This window comes from Ambystoma mexicanum, chromosome 6p (genome assembly GCF_040938575.1).
Source record: "Ambystoma mexicanum isolate Mex_15411 chromosome 6p, UKY_AmexF1_1, whole genome shotgun sequence".
Classification (NCBI taxonomy): domain Eukaryota; kingdom Metazoa; phylum Chordata; class Amphibia; order Caudata; family Ambystomatidae; genus Ambystoma; species Ambystoma mexicanum.
This window is the reverse complement of record NC_090935.1, coordinates 1,054,089,374-1,054,110,663: the sequence shown is the minus strand read 5'-3', so window position 1 is coordinate 1,054,110,663 and position 21,290 is coordinate 1,054,089,374.

The window sequence follows — 21,290 nt, the reverse complement described above, 5'->3', positions numbered from 1 at the left end:
GATGACGGACTGGACTGGCCCACCTAGCTTCTTTTGCTTGGCCTGTAGGAATATTCTTCTGCAAATGGAGAAAAGGAATTAACCACCCGTGGAGTTGAGCATAAATCCCCCCACCCCTGCGGTTCTCCCCACAGATTGCCTTTGATGTCCCCTCTTATAGTCTCACCTGATGGTTTGAAAAGATGAGCTCTCCATCCTGCATTGAGCGCAGGGGCACGTTGATAACCAGTTGCTTCACTGGCTCGAAGGAATTGGTGAGTTCCAAAACAATATTGACTCCGAGATTCCCGGCAAGACGCCGTAAGTATAAAGTTCATTAGAGTTCAAATGCCTGACTTTCACTCTTGTCCGATTCCTTGCAGGTTGCAGCTTGACCCTAATGAAGAGTTCATCGTGGCAACCGGTAGTATTCTGGTAAGGATTTGTATTTTCCAACACAGTTCGATAAAATAATGTCAATATGTAACCTGTTGCTTTCTCCCTTATTCAGGCGCTGAGAGAAAGTATGAAGTCTTGGGGAATAATACCTCCGGCGGTAAAATCAGGTAAGTCTATTGTGGTGAGGAGGGTTCCCCTTGTTAGTCCCTTTGTTTCACCTTGCTGTCCTTTTGTTTCCCCTTAGGGGCCAGGGTTCGGCGAAGATGCAGTGGAAGCTGCGCCGACCCGTGAAGAGGAATAGTACCCCCGGTGGTAAAATCAGGTAAGTCTATGGGGGGGTAACTAATATTCCTCTGTGTATTCCCTTAGCTCACCTTGCTGTTCTTGTCTTCTCCTTAGGTGCCGGAGTGCGGCGGGAACATGCCGGAGGATGAGGTGGAATGTGAAGATGCTGTGAAGGCCGGTGAGTTCAGCGCGGCGCTGCAGCAGGCGAGGCGACGCGCATAAAATAACTTCTTTCTTCCAGCTCGAAGGCGCGATCGATCGGGAATTCAGGTAAGGATTAAAGGTATTGCTCTTGTTCTAAACTTTTCTCCTTCTTTCTCCCTTTTTCTAGTAGCTCAAAACTCGAGGCGGGCATGGCAGAAGGCTGGATGCAGACTTGCGAAGCGTGTGCTGCTCTTCGGGCGTGGTTTAAATAGCCTTCCAAAGTAGTCCCAGGTAAGTATTCCTCCCCAGCCCCGCCTGAGTAAAAAATAATCCCTAAGTAAAGTAGTCCCTTCCAAGCCTCTTTTGGCTTGGAGCTCTTGCAGCATGGTCTGCATCAGGTAAGTTTGCAGGATGGTCTGCATCAGGTAAGTTTTAATCTATGAGCCTGGCTCCTATGGCACCAGGACTGACTCTCCATATGACCCTGGCGCCATAGGCACCAGGACTGGACCCAAATAGCCCCTAGCAGGGGTTCTTGGGCTTGCTTAGGATAACCTGATGCCTGCTTCCGGGGTTTCTGGACGTGGTCTGGGCCCCCGTGGGTAGGCATCATGACAAAATGATGGAGACTTTCCATTTGAAAGACAGCAGTAGCTGCATTCAGTACGTCCAATGGACATTCTCCCCAGAATACTCCAGTTTCTTTGTAAGCTGGAGGACCAAAATCATTCAAGATGGTCGACATATAGGGCGGCCATCTTAAAGTACTTTTCTGTTCACAGAAATCCCCAAGAGGCTCGCAAGGCAGCCTACAACTTACAATGTGGAGAGGATCAGGCCCCACAAGAATTTGTGCAGGAGTTGAAGAGTGCCTTTGCGCAGACTACCAAAAGGGTGCGCACAGACAGTAAAGAATTTGTTAATACATTTTTCCATGCGCTGCCAAAATACATCATGACCCAGCTAGTGAGAGATTTTCATGAGAAAAGGTCACTAGACTTGGTCATTGAACAGGGCACCCAAATCTATGAAGTGCAGAAGCCCATAGAAAATAAAAATAATGCTCAGAAAAGCCCTAAACCAACCAGCACCCCTGCCACTGCTAAGGTGGCAGAGGTAAAGGTTGCCCCAATTTTAGATTTGGAGATGGGGGGGCCTTAAAACCTGCCTGCACAGAATAATTCCAAGCCCAGAAGGCCCTCGGCCAGTCACAGACAAGGAATCAAGGAGGTAGTCCCACTAATGGGATCCCTCACTCCCCTGACTATGTAAGTCCCGGCTACAAGGGAAACTGACCCACCATGGGTTATGTGTGGACTCCTCCAACCCAAGGAGGGGGATCCAACCAAGCACCTAACCAAGGGAACTTCCCTCATAACTTCCCCCAGGAGGGCAGAAATTCCCAAAATCCTGGGCAGAACTTTTTCACCAGGTACCCACAGAACTTCCAACCCCAAAATCATCCATCCTTCTTTCCCCACTTTCCTGAGCCCAGTTAACCTAATCTGGGAGAGGGGAGGCCAAGGGTGGAGGGGTACCCAAATCTTCCCAACCCGGGGTACTACCAGAGAAGGAATAGCTACCCTTCCCGGGATCAGCCCAGGGGAGAAAACAGAACCCCATATCAGCCTTAGCGGGTTTCACAGCTTGAGCGCCAGGTCCAAAACATGGCACAGGATCTGGGTCGCATGCTGAGGGCTCAGCAGAACCCTCAGATGAGCATGCCGGCACAGAATGACCCAAACTCTGGACCTGGTGCTCCAGAACAATGACGGGGGCAGCACCCCAACAAATCACTGGTTCCCAGGGAGGAGGCACAAGGGGAAGGGGGGTGTAAAGCCTTGGAGGAGGCTTCTTTCCGCACTTGTAAACAGCCCCTGGAAACCCAGGAACTGGAAACAAAACCTCCTGCCCCTAAAAGTCTGCCACCCAAGGAGCAGCGAGGGTGGAGGAGAAACAAAGGATCCAAACAGACCCATTTTGTGGAGGAGGTACAGATCGTCCAATTTGAAGGAGAGGGATACTCAGAGGATCCTGGGAAAAGGATATTCTCCTTCAGAGATGAGGGAACTCCTCCCAAAGAAAAATGGGTCCCAAGGGATTCACATTCAGACTGGGTAGATGTGGGGACTGAGCTAGCGCCGCCCATCATCCAATCCCAGAACCAATGGCATCAAAATCCCCTGGTTCAAAACCATCCCGGTGACTGCCTGCAAAAAGAGGGGGTGGCCCAGAACCGGAACCAGGGGAACTCAAAACTTCTCCAATCTCTAGTTGCCACCTTTTTCTTGCAGATTCCCAAAGCTCTCCACAGAATTCTGCCCAAATCTCTTCTCTCTCCATGTCCAAAACTGAAAAACTAGCCCTCCAGTTGTCCAAAAATGTGCATTATCTGTGCCCCCTTGTGGAGAAGGAGGGAAGATACTATGCCCAGTTCAAGTACAGGGGCAGGGTACAATTTTGGCACTGGTGGACACGGGATCCCAAGCTACCCTTCTGTCCAAAAAAGCCTTTTAAATTCAGGAAGGGGGGAGAATTACCAAATTCCTCTCACCCCTCTTCCTGGAAAACTTCAGAACTTTGACGGGAAGGAAATTCCCGTCGAGGGGACTGCGGATTTGGACATTGAAATTGGGCGACACAAGGAGAAATACCCCGTCATAGTAGTGACTCCAGAGGGCACCCCTTGTTTGCTAAGGAATGACCTCCTGAGAAGGTTGTCCCCCCTAATAGACTGTGTAAACAAGGTCCTCTGGACCCAGACTAGCCGACCAATAAAATTGAAACACAGTGTCAACCATGTTAGTTTAAACAGCGCATGCCACATGGTTGAACAAAAATCTGACCAAGTAGAATTTCACTTCCAGAACAAGCAAATTCCAAACGAGATAGTAATAGCAATAGGACAATAGACTGGTGATGGGGGGTCCTCTCTATTTCTGAAAATAAACCTTCCTTCCATTTTAAAGTGGTATTCCACATTGGAAGGAAACACTCTGAAATTCTTTACCAATCCACAATCAGACATTTCCACTCCTATAGTCGAGAAAGATGTGAAATCAGCTCAGAGCCTGGCTGATATTCAGCAAATCGGAGAGCAGTTGTTCATCCCTGTTCAGTTAAATGAAGGGAAGGACTCTTTTCTTGCTCGAGTGTGTGCGAACAACGGTAAGAGCTTCATCAGCGAAGCCATGTTCCGCCAACTCCCAAATGATCCAGCCATTCCCACATTTAGACTCATAGACAAATGGGAAATGGATCTGGAAGCACCCAATTTCCAAACATCTCCTGCCAAGCAGGTGTATGCTAAAAATCTCCATAGGCAACAAGAGCATAGTTCATAATGGTTGGGTTGTGCAAGATGTCACTGCCGCCTTTTACTTAGGCAGTGACATTCTCAATCGCTTTGCCATTAGTTTGGACCTAATAAACTTCAAAGCTTGGTCCCGATTAGCGGATAATCCCATGGGCTTTGATGATCCAGAGAAAGCATTTATGTCAGCTCAATTGCTACCTTATGCAGTTGAAATTCAGATTGGAGAGGAAGTCACCATCCCAGAAAGGATCCGAGAATTCTCACTGGAAGTGAAAGTTAAAAGAGGACAGAAATTGAAAAACCCTGAAGCTTATATTCATCTTAATGCTTCTCTCCAACAGCAAGGGTTGGGGGTAAACCCAACACCATTAGTCAATATAAAACATGACAACACTCCAATAGAGGTGGATAACAGCGACTTAAAGACTATCACTCTAGCCGCAGGCACCATTATTGGAATGGTGGTTGATGATTGACATTTTTCCATTGATTTAGGAAATGAACTGTTAGGACCAATCCAAGGACTGTTTTGACAGTGACAGTGATGACAACACAACGCCAGACAGGATCTTTACCCAGCATGGGGGGAACTTCCTGGTGTACACTTCCTGACCTTATGGTAAGGAAGATGTGACTTGTGACTTCAGGAGGGATGAGGTGATTTTCCAGGTCCATGAGGGCTGCCTTTCCCACCTGAAGCCACCATTCAAATCAGTACTCTGACCAGGGACTTCTCCACCCAGCTGGAGGAGGCCGCTGAGAAAGCAAAACCATAAGTCTTTCCAGGCTTCAGGCAGATGGTTGAAGAGAGAGCCAACCTAGCTGATGCCTGTGAGACTCTGGAGCAGAAGCAAAAGTTATCTTGAATTTTCAAGATCTCTTTGCGGTGGACTCATATGACTGTGGTCGCACCGACATCCACACAACAATTCCCACGGACCCTGACATGACTCCAGTGTTTGTGAAGCAATATAGCTCGCCTCTCGCATCAATGGAGTCCCTTACTGAAATAATTAAGAACCTTGAGTCCCGTGGGATAATCCGTCCAGTCCACAGCACCTTCAAAAATCTGGTGCTGGGGATATTGAAGCCAAACGGCTAGTGGAGACTCTGCGCCGACCTTTTGGAGCTCAACAAATGGGTCCATACTTCCTGATGGCCTCTTCCATACATTGACCAAGGGCTGGCCCAGATCCAGGGGTCACAGGTATTCACTGCAATAGACCTGACCAATGGATACTGGACTGTACCTGTCAGTAGGGAGGACCAATACAAGCTGGCGTTTTACCTTTGGGGGCCAGCAGTACACATGGACCCGGACTCCCTTCGGATACCTCAACTCCGGGAATGATTTCAACATTTTTCTACATAAGGCCATGCCCGACCTGGGTGAGAGGGGTACCCTGGCTTATGTAAATGATGTCCTCATCAAAAGTTCAATGGTGGAGGAACAGATAGCGGAAATCCATTATGTTCTGACACAGTTGAGGGCCGCCGGAGCAAAATGTTCCTTTCAAAAGGCAGAGTGGTGTAGAACCCGTGTTAATTTCTTGGGACATGAGATTACTCCTCAGGGTCTTTGTCCACAGGACAAGAAAGTGGAAGCCCTCCAGAAACTAAAAGACCCCACAACTCTGCAGGAACTAAGGAGCCTCCTTGGACTGACTAATTATAGTAGGAAGTTCATTGGGGGCTACGCAGAGATCACCAGACCTCTGATTCATTTTTTGAAGGGGGGTCAAGTGGGAATGGGAACCAGAACAAGCGAGGCAGTAAGACAACTCAAAAGAAGCCTCTCACAAGCGCCTTGCCTAGCTTACCCTGTCAAAAACAAGGAGTTCTTCTTGGAGACAGGGTTCTCTAATACATGCTTGACTGCAGTATTATACCAAAAGCACGACAAGGTCAATAAAGTAATCTCCTATGCAAGTAAAACTTTATCCTCTGTGGAGGAAAAATTCAACGATTGTGAGAAGGCACTCCTGGCAACGGTGTGGGCATTGAAGAATTACCGCCCGTTTATCCAGGGGGAACATATCATAGTGCAGACTCCACACCAGCCTTTGCAAAACCTCCAAATTGACAGAATCTGGGCCAGAAATGTGAGTAATTCCTGAATTACTTCCTGATTTCTGTCAATGCAAGGCTTTCCTGAGGAGGTCAGATATGGCCAAAACAAGAAGAGTCCACTCGCGCAAGGTCTGGCTGACTTGCATGATTGTGCCAGAGAAAACTGTCTCGAGGAAGAAAGTCTAAAAATCAAGGACACCATGGAGGCATACCTCAATTCCCCACACAAAGTCTTTGAAGAAGACAAGTGTGAGGGAATGCTCACTGTCTATGTGGATGGATGCTCTTACCATGTTGACAACAGCGGGGAAAATTAACTTGTGGCCGGCGTAGGGAATGCATGGGTGAATGAGTCCCCAGAACCATCCGCTGGGTACAAGATTGGTCCCTGAAGTGGTCAAGTGGCAGAGTTAATGGCTGTGCATCAAGCCATCTTCACTACTGTCCAACATCAACTCCACAAACTGGTCATAATCACAGATTCAGATTATGTACGGAACAGGTTCGTGAGCACCTGGTTAACTGGAAAACCAGAGGCATGTTATGTGCTAATAACAAACCCTTGAAACATGGGAAGTTAATTCAAAATATTGATCATCTGGTCACCTCGAATGGGATGACCATCTACTGGAAAAACATAAAGGGTCATTCCAAATTAGAGGGAGCAGACTAAACTGGAAATGACTTAGCTGATCAGCTGGCCAAACCCGGGTCCATCCAAGGGGATCTAACAGAGATCGAGTCCCTGTCAGGGGAAATCCAGGTCACTGCTATCACTAGGTCCCAGACAAATGCTCACAATGATCTTTCAACTGCAAAATGGAGTAAGGAGACCCCAGATGCTGATTTGATTACAGCTCAAAAAGGGGATCCAATAATTGGTAAGTTTTATCAACACAATGAGGACCCTGAGAGCTTTCCCCAGACGGATACTGATTACATTGGGAAAGAGGACCACAGAGTGTTGATGAAATGTCCAAAAATGTTCTGAATCCAAGTCGGTTTGTTGGTGAGGAAATCCCTAGCTGGCCATGATCAGTGGGTGGTTCCTCACTCCGAAGCCTGATGTTAAGTCATGCCCATGATGCGGCCACAGCCGGTCATACGGGGTTTCATACAACACTTGAAATCTTAAGAGAGGTTGCATACTGGCCACACATGGGGCAGGACCTAGACCAATATTTGAAGAGGTGTCTTGTGTGCACAATTTCAGCCAACATCCCTCACGCACCGTGCGCCTCTCCAAAAGAGGGGGATGACACTGCCATGGTCAGATTTGCAAGTAGATTTCATTGGGCCCGTGATTCACTCTTCTAGTGGGAACAAGTACATGTTGACCGTGACATGCTTGTTTACTAGATGGGTGGAATGTCGCCCGGCCCCAAACTGCAAGATAGAAACAGCAGCTGCCCTGATGATCAACCACATCTTTTCGTGTTTTGGACTACCCCAAAGGGCGAGTCGGATAGAGGTAGCCATTTCACCAGCGAAGTAATGACAAGGATGTGGGAGATACTTGGGGTTAAAAGGAAGCTACATATTGCTTACCAGACAGCCTCTAGTGGTGCAGTGGAATGATACAACAAAACCATTGTGAGCATGTTAAAAAAGTTTGTGGCAGATTCTGGGCCAAGTTGGGATATTCGATTACCTCTTGTCCTAATGGCCATCAGATCTACCCCTTCATCTGCAACTAAAATGTCACCGTTTGAGCGGATGACTGGACGCAGGATGGTGCTTCCCCAGCATCTGCTCTATAGAACCCAAGAGCAGACATTGATCAATGCCTCGACAACTCATGAGTATGTTGAAAATTTAAGAAAACACCTTCAACATGCTTTTGCCTATGCTCAGCGAAATCTAGAAAGATCAGCCGACAGCATGAAGACCCACTATGACTTAAAGACTACCAGGAAAGAATACAATGTAGGAGAACGGGTCTATCTATACAATTTCCAAAGGAACCAGGCCAAACAGTGGATATTTCTGCCTACCTGGAGGGGACCTTTTGAAATTGTAGACAAGATCTCACCAGTCGCTTACAAGATCTGTGCGATGTTCTGAGACCAAACCCCGGAATTATTCATATTGTAGCTACTATGTTTATGCCAGGAACCTGACAAATTACAGAAATGTGCACAGATGGGGTGTGCATCCGTGTCTAAAAATTGGTGCAGAAATAATATTGAGAAACCCACAAAAAGCAGGAAAAAGTGGTCATTTCTGAACCAAAGCTCTTAGGAAGATGAGAGTTGAACAGAAATGTACCTTAATTCATCTTTTATGTAATTTATGTAATATTAACAAGTTGTGTATATTGTAAATATATGTTTTATGAGAAATATGATACTCTGTACAGAGGCAAAGGGGAGGGTTTTCCCCTAAGCCATAAATATGACACAGGATGACATGCTGATCCTTTCTCCAATCAGGGGATAGGGAATTCTCTAACCTATCAGATCCTTAGAGGGTTGGGAATAGAGAATTAGCCTCCCCACCCACTTTGGAAATACATAAATAGAGACTGCTGAGGACAGACAAGACACACACTTTTCCACTACACAACTGATTTCTTGGCGAAGCACCCTGCAAGAAGATCCAGACAGAGCTCCAGACATAGATCCAGAACCAAACTCTAGAACCAACTCTAGAACTTTGAAGCAGAGAGGCCTAACCCAAAAGCTGAAACCTTCTCAGCAGGCCTGCAGAACCTAGCAACCTGATCTTAACCCCTAAACTTCCAAGGGGCTCTCATATTCAACAGCCAAGCTGTGCAGTTTTACTATTCTAGCCTAGAACCCTGTGCTAGAACCAAGATCCAGACCCAGAAAGCAGAGCTGTATACAGAACCCATCAGATCCAGTTCAAGAGACCGCGCAGACCTCAGTGCAGTGCTGAGAGCAGAACTGAGACCTGTCCGGTGGCGAGAGAATCCCAGCCAAACCCTTGACCAGATCTTTGACGGGGCCCACTCCATTCCAAAGCCATAGGAGTGAGTATCTAGTCTAGAAGTGTCCATAACCAATCTCTTAGCTTAAAGTAATACTATTCCATCCATTTCAATCTGTCCAGAACTGCATTACAGAACCTCTGTTGTCTATCCTTAATTCTTCTCTCCTCCACATAATTCTTGATAATTGTAGCAAGAATCATCTTTGCGCTGATATTTTCTGAAGAGGGACAAGTGTTTTGACGGACAGAGAACAGAGCAGAGGCACCACTGTTCTGATGGCGGCCCGTTGAGTGTCTTGCTTCTTCATAGCCCCTTAGTATAAGCCTATCCTTGTTGGTAAATCTTTAAAGCGCATCTTGCATTTTGAAATCATGACTCTGTTTCTGAAAAATCTACCTATACAAAACCTCTGTAACTTTGGAACCGCAGATCCTAGAACCAAAATTTTACTGTCATTTTGAAGTTAAGATCCTAAGCTTTCCAATAGTTATAGTTTTTCCACAATCGCGTTTCCCACACACGGAAAAGTTGCCGCAAATTGCATTTTGGTTAAATTTCACCACATGTCAGAATAGCTGTCACTTGTTTGCAACTGCTGAATTTCGTTTCAATCTGAAAATCATTCATAATCATTGCTAGTGTTGACCTGAGCCAATTCAAAATAACTCTCACTCATTCTGAATCCATTTAGTGAATTAAAGTCATTTTTAGCATATTTTCCCATTCATTACAATCACATTCAAAAGTATTTTTGCCTGTTTTAAAATCATACTTGTTTTCTCTAAGCTTGCTGGGGGAAGTGGAATTGAACTGCATTATTGATTGTATTCTTGAAACCTGTGTGCCCTCATTTCCATCTCTTCATATTGCATAGTGGGGGGAGTGAGTAATAACAAGGGAAAAAGTGATCATATTATCTTTTGATTGAAATCATATCAAGTTTATTTCTGTGTTGCATTCTTTCCCATCATTGCATTTCCTTGAATCATACAAAGTATTCTCTGTTACCTTATCCTTCCTATTCCTACTCCTAAGTGATCAAAAAGATTGTTGATATTGTCATATTACCCATTGCTGATCACCGTTCATATTCATAAGTGTGCTATTCAGATACTATTCTATTCCTAAAAGTGTGATATATATATATTATTCAATTCTTCAAATAAACCTTTTAATTTGCAAAACAAACCTACTTCTTGGCTCAGTGAGGTTGGGGAGATCCAAAGAGAGGGGCATTATATAAGGGTTCATCATCCAGATTTAAAGAACTTTGACATAAAAATATATAAATAAGGGCTTCCATTGGTCATCCCCTACTAGGCCATTGACTTAGTTGGAGTGCTGGATTGAAGTCACTTACAGATTGGGGGCTCGGGTGCGGGACTTCTGGATTAGAACTACCACTTGTGCAGCTTAATACAGGGTGCTAACTAATAGGATACATAAATCCTGTTGGGCTACCATGCTGTGTTACGCTGTAAAAGCACCCGTCAAAAAGGGAACACTCTCAGGAAACGGTCTGTTTTGCAAAATAAAAAAACTTCTGTAAGTCAGGAAGGAAATCAATTTGCAGAATGGCGACACTGGTAGACATCAAGATAGCTAGAGAGCACCTTCTACATAAGCTATTTGTGAGAGGTGAATGGACTGAGCAGGACCAGAATGTGTGGTTGCAGGCAATCACACAACAGGTCACTGCAACTGGGTTAGATATCTGGAGAGATCAGGGTCCCTTACATGTGGCCCTGAGTGAACTATATATGGCCCCTAAGGCCAAAGATGAGCACAACAAGATTGCCAGGGTAGCGGCATATTTATATTTATCTATGGGAGGCATACAGGACAAATGTGCTGAAGGCCATGATCTGGCAAGTAGGCAACTGATGGCATTAGAGAAAGCCCAATCTGATCTGGACTCTTCTGAGCACAGGCTGCAGAGGAGCCAGGAGTCAGAAAACGAAAGTAGGCAGCATTTAATTAAAATAAAAGAGGACATGGGTATCCTGCTACAGGAAAAGGCAGACCAGGATACCGGAATTCTGGCCTTGCAGAAGGAGTATCAAGAAGGTTTGGGCTCCCTACTGCAGAGCCAGAAAAAGGTGGAGCAACAACTGGATTTCAATAGGGCATGCACAGAGCAGGTAGTCACCCTGCAAAGCCACCTAGATAGAGAGAAGGCAGAGTGCAACAAATTATTTCTGAAAGACCTGGACACCCAGGCAGAATTTGAGGAAGAGCGCCAGAAAGCTGGTGCCCTTCAAAGGGAGAGGGACGACCTGGCGGCACAGAGGCAGGCTCTTGCTCAGGAAAGGGATACCTTAGGCCTGGAAGTCTGTAACTTAAAAGGGAAGCTGGAAGAAAATCACCTGGCCCTCCAGGGACTGGGTGACCTCCAAAAAGAGCATCAAAACTTGTTAGAGCACACGAGGAGGGTGGAAGATGCTCTGGCAAGAAATGAACAGGCCAGTAGGGACTGGACTCAGGATGCAACCCTCCTGCAGCAAAGACTGGCCCAGTACTCCAAGACAAACCAGGAGGCACAGAGAGAAAATGAGGCTCTCTGTCAGCACAACGATAGGCTCCAGCGACAGGTAGCCATGCAAGAGAGACTGATAGAGTCTAGTAAGGCCTTGATTGAGGAACAAAAAGCTCAGGCTCTTGAATAGCAACAGGGAGCAGGGGCTGATAGAGATGAGGTTCCCTGGGAAAGGAAGACACCTGAGCATAACCTCAGGAGTCCTACTACCAGAGGCCTTCATCTCTCCCAGTCCCTAGACTCTGCCACCCCCATGACCCATGGCGCACATGAGCCCAGGGCCACGGGAATGGCAGATTACTATCCAGTCAGATGTATGGGGCTCATAGGCCAGTACCTCCCAGGAATGGATGGGCGGGCATCCGGGTATGGGCACCCAAGTACAGTGCGATTTAGTGGGGAACCCCAGGAGAGTAGGCCCACTAAGGGCATCCTGAAAACCTCTGCCCAGTTAGGACATTGGGGGGTACCCATCAAATCCTGGGAGCAAGGAGGAATCAGAAGACTCCTCTGAGCGCCCCAGGACACAGGAGACTAGGTTCCCACATTCTGCCAGCCATTACCAGGCTTGCAGAATCTGGGAGAACCTAGAAGATCAGACGGGCACCTCTGGGAGCAGTGCCTCTGAGTCAGTGGATGAATGGACCAGGGTTACCCAAACCAAGAAGGCCAATAAGGCAAAAAGGGCCTTGCTTAAGGACAACTTAAAACAGATTAAGGCAACAAGGAGTGTCATCACGCCTTATCACAAGAACGCCAAGTATTCTGTGTGGGAACACTTAGAGCTCTTTGAGCAAATGATGGAGACTTCCCATTTGAAAGACAGCAGTAGCTGCATTCAGTACGTCCAATAGATATTCTCCCCAGAATACTCCAGTTTCTTTGCGAGCTGGAGGACCAAAATCATTCAAGATGGTCCACATATAGGGCGGCCATCTTAAAGCACTTTTCTGTTCACAGAAATCCCCAAGAGACTCGCAAGGCAGCCTATAACTTACAATGTGGGGAGGATCAGGCCCCACAAGAACTTGTGCAGGAGTTGAAGCATGCCTTTGAGCAGACTACCAAAAGAGTGCGCACGGACAGTAAAGAATTTGTTAATACGTTTTTCCATGCGCTGCCAAAATACATCATGACCCAGCTAGTGAGAGATTTTCATGAGAAAAGGTCACTAGACTGGGTCATCGAACAGGCCACCCGTATCTATGAAGTGCAGAAGCCCATCGAAAATAAAAATAATGCTCTGAAAAGCCCTAAACCAACCAGCACCCCTGCCACTGCTAAGGTGGCAGAGGTAAAGGTTGCCCCCATTTTAGATTTAGAGATGGAGGGGGCCTAAAAACCTGCCTGCACAGAATAATTCCAAGTCCAGAAGGCCCTCAGGCTAGTCACAGATAGGGTGTCAAGGAAGTAGTCCCACCAATGGGATCCCTCACTCCCCTGACTATGTAAGTCCCTGCTACAAGGGAAACCGACCCATCCTGGGTTATGTGTGGACTCCTCCAGCCCAAGGAGGGGGATCCAACCAAGCACCTAACCCATGGAACTTCCCTCCTAACTTCCCCCAGGAGGGCAGAAATTCCCAAAATCCTGGGCAGAACTTTTTCACCAGGTACCCACAGAACTCCCAACCCCAAAATCATCCATCCTTCTTTCCCCACTTTCCTGAGCCCAGACAACTTAATCCGGGAGAGGGGAGGCCAAGGGTGGAGGGGTACCCAAATCTTCCCAACCCGGGGTACTACCAGAGAAGGGATAGCTACCCTTCCCGGGATCAGCCCAGGGGAGAAAACAGAAGCCTGAGCGGGTTTCACAGCTTGAGCGCCAGGTCCAAAACATGGCAGAGGATCTGGGTCGCATGCTGAGGGCTCAGCAGAACCCTCAGATGAGCATGCTGGCACAGAATGCCCCAAACTCTGGACCTGGTGCTACAGAACAATGACGGGGGCAGCACCCCGACAAATCACTGGTTCCCAGGGAGGAGGCACAAGGGGAAGGGGGTGTAAAGCCTTGGAGGAGGCTTCCTTTCCCACTTGTAAACAGCCCCTGGAAATCCAGGAACCGGAAACAAAACCTCCTGCACCTAAAAGTCTGCCACCCAAGGAGCAGAGAGGGGGGAGGAGAAACAAAGGACCCAAACGTCCAATTCGAAGGAGAGGGATCCTCAGAGGACCCTGGGAAAAGAATATTCTCGTCCAGAGATGGGGGAACTCCTCCCAAGAAAAATGGGTCCCAAGGGATTCACATTCAGACTGGGTAGCTGTGGGAACTGAGCTAGCGCCGCCCATCATCGAATCCCAGAACCAACGGCATCAAAATCCCCTGGTTCAAACCCATCCTGGTGACTGCCTCCAAAAAGGGGGGGTGGCCCAGAACCAAGGGAACTCAATACTTCTCCCATCTCTAGCTGCCACCTTTTTCTTGCAGATTCCCAGGACTCTCCACAGAATTCTGCCCAAATCTCTTCTCTCTCCATGTCCAAATCTAAAATACTAGCCCACCAGTTGTCCAAAAATGTGCATTATCTGTGCCCCCTTGCGTAGAAGGAGGGAAGATACTATGCCCCGGTTCAAGTACAGGGGCAGGGTACCATTTTAGCACTGGTGGACACGGGATCCAAAGCTATCCTTCTGTCCAAAAAAGCCTTTGATGAACTAAATTCAGGAAGGGGGGAGGATTACCAAATTCCTCTCACCCCTCTTCCCGGACAACTTCAGAACTTTGACGGGAAGGAAATTCCCATCGAGAGGACTGCGGATTTGGACATTAAAATTGGGCGACACAAGGTGAAACACCCGGTCATAGTAGTGACTCCAGAGGGCACCCCTTGTTTGCTAGGGAATTACCTCCTGATAAGGCTTTCCCCCCTAATAGACTGTGTAAACAAGGTCCTCTGGACCCAGACTAGCCGACCAATACAATTGAAACACAGTGTCAACCATGTTAGTTTAAATGGCACATGCCACATGGTTGACAAAAAATCTTACCGAGTACAATTTCACTTCCAGAACAACCAAATTCCAAACGTGACAGTAATAGCATTAGGACAACAGACTGGTGATGGGGGGGTCCTCTCTATTTCTGAAAATCAACCTTCCTTCCAGTTTAAGGTGGTATTCCACACTGGAAGGAAACACTCTGAAATTCTTTACCAATCCACAATCAGACATTCCCACTCATATAGTCCAGAAAGATGTGAAATCAGCTCAGAGCCTGGCTGATATTCAGCAAAATGTGAGAGCAGTTGTTCATCCCTGTTCAGTTAAATGAAGGGAAGGACTCTGTTCTCGCCCGAGTGTGTGCGAACAACGGTAAGAGCTTCATCAGCGAAGCCATGTTCCGCCAACTCCCAAAAGATCCAGCCATTCCCACATTTAGACTCATAGACAAATGGGAAATGGATCTGGAAGCACCCAATTCCAAACATCTCCTGCCAAGCAGGTGTATGCTCAAAATCTCCATAGGCAACAAGAGCATAGTTCATAATTGTTGGGTCGTGCGAGATGTCACTGCCGCCTTTTACTGAGGCAGTGACATTCTCAATCGCTTTGCCATTAGTTTGGACCTAAGAAACTTCAAAGCTTGGTCCCAATTAGCGGATAATCCCATGGGCTTTGATGATCCAGAGAAAGCATTTAGGTCAGCTCAATTGCTACCTTATGCAGTTGAAATTCAGATTGGAGAGGAAGTCACATCCCAGAAAGGACCCGACAATTCTCCCTGGAAGTGAAAGTTAAAAGAGGACAGACATTGAAAAACCCTGATGCTTATATTCATCTAAATGCTTCTCTCCAACAGCAAGGGTTGGGGGTAAACCCAACACCATTAGTCAATATAGAACATGACATCATTCCAATAGAGGTGGATAACAGCGACTTAAAGACTATCACTATAGCCGCAGGCACCATTATGGGAATGGCGGTTGATGACCGACATTTTTCCATTGATTTAGGAAACAAATTGTTAGGACCAATTCCAAAGGACTGTTTTGATAGTGACAGTGATGACAACACAACGCCAGACAGGATCTTTACCCAGCATGGGGGGAATGTCCTGGTGTACACTTCCTGCCCTTATGGTAAGGAAGATGTGACTTGTGACTTCAGGAGGGATGAGGTGATTTTCCAGGTCCATGAGGGCTGCCTTTCCCACCTGAAGCCACCAGTCCAAATCAGCGCTCAGACCAGGGACTTCTGCACCCAGCTGGAGGAGGCCGCTGAGAAAGCAAAACCAGAAGTCTTTCCAGGCTTCAGGCAGATGGTTGAAGAGAGAGCCAACCTAGCTGATGCCTGTGAGACTCTGGAGCAGAAGCAAAAGTTGAAACAAGTTTTCTTGGATTTTCAAGATCTCTTTGCGGTGGACTCATATGACTGTGGTCACACCGACATCCACACAACAACAATTCCCACGGACCCTGTCATGACTCCAGTGTTTGTGAAGCAATATAGCTTGCCTCTCACATCAATGGAGTCCCTTACTGAAATAATTAAGAACCTTGAGTCCAATGGGATAATCCGTCCAGTCCACAGCACCTTCAATAATCCGGTGCTGGGGATATTGAAGCCAAACGGCCAGTGGAGACTCTGCGCTGACCTTTTGGAGCTCAACAAACGGGTCCATACTTCCTGATGGCCTCTTCCCTACATTGACCAAGGGCTGGCCAAGATCCAGGGGTCACAGGTATTCACTGCAATAGACCTGACCAATGGATACTGGACTGTTCCTGTCAGTAGGGAGGACCAATGCAAGCTGGCTTTTACCTTTGGGGGCCAGCAGTACAGATGGACCTGGACTCCCTTCGGATACCTCAACTCCGGCAATGAGTTCAACATTTTTCTCCATAAGGCCATGCCCGACCTGGGTGAGAGGGGTAACCTGGCTTATGTAGATGATGTCCTCATCAAAGCTCAACGGTGGAAGAACAGATAGCGGACATCCGTTATGTTCTGACACAGTTGAGGGCCGCCGCAGCAAAACATTCCTTTCAAAAGGCACAGTGGTGTAGAACCCGTGCTAATTTCTTGGGGCATGAGATTACTCCTCGCGGTCTTTGTCCCCAGGAAAAGAAAGTGGAATCCCTGCAGAAAGTAAAAGACCCCACAACTCTGCGGGAACTAAGGAGCCTCCTTGGACTGACTAATTATAGTAGGAAGTTCATTGGGGGCTACGCAGAGATCACCAGACCCCTGATTCATTTTTTGAAGGGGGGGGTCAAGTGGGAATGGGAACCAGAACAAGTGAGGCAGTAAGACAACTCAAAGGAAGCCTCTCACAAGCACCTTGCCTAGCTTACCCTGTTAAAAACAAGGAGTTCTTCTTGGAGACAGGGTTCTCTAATACATGCTTCACTGCAGTATTATACCAAAAGCACGACAAGGTCAATAAAGTAATCTCCTATGCAAGTAAAACTTTATCCTCTGTAGAGGAAAAATTCAACGATTGTGAGAAGGCACTCCTGGCAACGGTGTGGGCATTGAAGAATTACCGCCCGTTTATCCAGGGGGAACACATCATAGTGGAGACTCCACATCAGCCTTTGCAATACCTCCAAAGTGACAGAATGCGGGCCGGAAATGTGAGTAATTCCCAGATTACTTCCTGATTTCTGTCAATGCAAGGCTTTCCTGTGGAGGTCAGATAGGGCCAAAACAAGAAGAGATCCACCGCGCAAGGTCTGGCTGACTTGCATGATTGTGCCAGAGAAAACTGTCTCGAGGACGAAAGTCTAAAAATCAAGGACAACATGGAGGCATACCTCAATTCCCCACACAAAGTCTTTGAAGAAGACAAGTGTGAGGGAATGCCCACTGTCTATGTGGATGGATGCTCTTACCATGTTGACAACAACGGGTAAAACGAACTTGTGGCCGGCGTAGGGAATGCATGGGTGAATGAGTGCCCAGAACCCTCCGCTGGGTACAAGATTGGTCCCCGAAGTGGTCAAGTGGCAGAGTTCATGGCTGTGCATCAAGCCATCCTCACTGCTGTCCAACATCAACTCCACGAACTGATCATAATCACAGATTCAGATTATGTACGGAACGGGTTCGTGGAGCACCTGGTTAACTAGAAAACCAGAGGCATGTTATGTGCTAATAACAAACCCTTGAAACATGGGAAGTTAATTCAAAATATTGATGATCTGGTCACTTCAAATGGGATGACCATCTACTGGAAAAAGATAAAGGGTCATTCCAAAGTAGAGGGACCAGAAAAAACTGGAAATGACTTAGCTGATCAGCTGGCCAAAACCGGGGCCATCCAAGGGGATCTAATAGAGATCGAGTCCCTGTTGGGGGAAATCCAGGTCACTGCTATCACTAGGTCCCAGACAAATGCTCACAATGATCTTTCAACTGCAAAATGGAGTAAGGAGACCCCAGATGCTGATTTGATTACAGCTCAAAAAGGGGATCCAATAATTGGTAAGTTTTATCAACACATTGAGGACCCTGAGAGCTTTCCCCTAACGGATACCGATTACATTGGGAAAGAGGACCACAGAGGGGATCATTACGACCCAGGCGGTAAGTACGCCAACTTTACCACCATGGTGTAAACTACGTTTACACCATGGTGGATGGCAGATTTACCGCCCCATTCCAAGGTGAGTGGGGCGGTAAATCCCCATTTCCCATTTTACCCTTCCCCATTCCCATTTTTGCCCCATAGGTCATAATGGGAGTGGGGAAGGCGCTAATTACGCCACCGTAAATTACGGTGGCGTAATTAGCACCAAGGCGGTTTAGCGCCATGGATTTTAACGGCTGCTAAAAGCAGTCGTTAAAATCGGAATCAGGCGTTAAGGGTTAACGACGGCGTTAACCCTTAACGCCTGAGTTGTAATGAGGCCCAGAGTGTTGATGAAATGTCCAAAAATGTTCTGAATCCAAGACGGTTTGTTGGTGAGGAAATCCCTAGCTGGCCATGATCAGTGGGTGGTTCCTACCTCATTCCGAAGCCTGATGTTAAGTCACGCCCATGATGCGGCCACAGCCGGTCATAGGGGGTTTCATACAACACTTGAAATCTTAAGGGAGGTTGCATACTGGCCACACATGGGGCAGGATCTCGACCAATATTTGAAGGGGTGTCTTGTGTGTGCACAATTTCAGCCAACATCCCTCACACACCGTGTGCCTCTCCAAAAGAGGGGGATGACACTGCCATGGTCAGATTTGCAAGTAGATTTCATTGGGCCCGTGATTTGCTCTTCTAGGGGGAACAAGTGCATGTTGACCGTGACATGCTTGTTTACTAAATGGGTGGAATGTCGCCCGGCCCCAAACTGCAAACAGAAACAGCAGCTGCTCTGATGATCAACCACATGTTTTCGCGTTTTGGACTACCCCAAAGGACCGAGTCAGATAGAGCTAGCCATTTCACCAGCGAAGGAATGGCAAGGATGTGAGAGATACTTGGGGTTAAAAGGAAGCTACATATTGCTTACCAGCCAGCCTATAGTGGTGCAGTAGAATGATACAACAAAACCATTGTGAGCATGTTAAAAAAGTTTGTGACAGATTCTGGGCCAAGTTGCGATATTCGATTACCTCTTGTCCTAATGGCCATCAAATCTACCCCTTCATCTGCAACTAAAGAGCTGATGACTGGACGCAGGATGGTGCTCCTCCAGCATCTGCTCCATAGAACCCAAGAGCAGACATTGATCAATGCCTCCAGAACTCATGAGTATGTTGAAAATTTAAGAAAACACCCTCAACATGCTTTTGCCTATGCTCAGCGTAATCTAAAAAGATCAGCCGACAGCATGAAGACCCACTATGACTTAAAGACTACCAGGAAAGAATACAATGTAGGAGACCGGGTCTATCTATACAATTTCCAATGGGACCAGGCCAAACAGCGGACATTTCTGCCTACCTGGAAGGGACCTTTTGAAATTGTAGACAAGATCTCACCAGTCACCTACATGATCAGTGCGATGTTCTGAGACCAAACCCCGGAATTATTCATATTGCAGCTACTATGTTTATGCCAGGAAACTGACAAATTACAGAAATGTGCACAGATGGGGTGTGCATGCATGTCTAAAAATTGGTGCAGAAATAATATTGAGAAACCCACCAAAGGCACGAAAAAGTGGTAATTTCTGAACCAAAGCTCTTAGGAAGATGAGAGTTGAACAGAAATGTACCTTAATTATTCTGTCATGTAATTTATGTAATATTAACAAGTTGTGTATATTGTAAATATATGTTTTATGAGAAATATGATACTCTCTACAGAGGCAAAGGGGAGGGTTTTCCCCTAAGCCATAAATATGACACACGATGACACGCTGATCCTTTCTCCAATCAGGGGATAGGGAATTCTCTAACCTATCAGATCCTTAGAGGGTTGGACATAGAGAATTAGCCTCACCACCCACTTTGGAAATACATAAATAAGGACTGCTGAGGACAGACAAGACACACACTCTTCAACTACTCAACTGATTTCTTGGCGAAGCACCCTGCAAGAAGATCCAGACAGAGCACCAGACATAGATCCAGAACCAAACTCTAGAACCAACTCTAGAACTTTGAAGCAGAGAGGCCTAACCCAAAAGCTGAACCCTTCTCAGCAGGCCTGCAGAACCTAGCAACCTGTTTCTAACCCCTAAACGTCCAAGGGGCTCTCACATTCAACAGCCGGGCTGTGCTGTTTTGCTATTCTAGCCAAGAACCCTGTGCTAGAACCAAGATCCAGGCCCAGAAAGCAGAGCTGTATACAGAACCCATCAGATCCAGTCCAAGAGACCACGCAGACCGCAGTGCAATGCTGAGAGCAGAACTGAGACCTGTCCTGTGGCGAGAGAATCCCAGCCAAACCCTTGACCAGATCTTTGACAGTGCCCACTCCATTCCAAAGCCATAGGAGTGAGTATCTAGTCTAGGAGTGCCCATAACCAATCTCTTAGCTTAAAGTAATACTATTCCATCCATTTCAATCTGTACAGAAATGCATTACAGAACCTCTGTTGTCTATCCATAATTCTTCTCTCCTCCACATAATTCTTCATAATTGTAGCAATAATCATCTTTGCACTGATATTTTCTGAAGAGGGACAAGTGTTTTGAAGGACAGAGATCAGAGCAGAGGCACCGCTGTTCTGGTGGCTGCCCGTTGAGTGTCTTGCTTCTTCATAGCCCCTTAGTATAAGCCTATCCTTGTTGGTAAATCTTAAAGCGCATCTTGCATTTTAAATTTTGATTCTGTTTCTGAAAAATCTACCTTCACAAAAACCTCTGTAACTTTGGAACCGCACGTCCTAGAACCGAAATGTAACTGACATTTTGAAGCTAAGATCCTAAGCTTACCTTACGAACCTACAGTGACATTCCAATTCCTTATACTTTTTCCACAATCGCATTTCCCGCACACGGAAAAGTTGCTGCAAATTGCATTTTGGTTAAATTTCACCACATGTCAGAATAGCTGTTTCTTGTTTGCAACTGCTGAATTTCGTTTCAATCTGATAATCATTCATAATCATTGCTAGTGTTGACCTGAACCAATTCAAAATAACTCTCACTCATTCTTAATCCATTTAGTGAATTAAAGTCATTTTTAGCATATTTTCCCATTCATTACAATCGCATTCA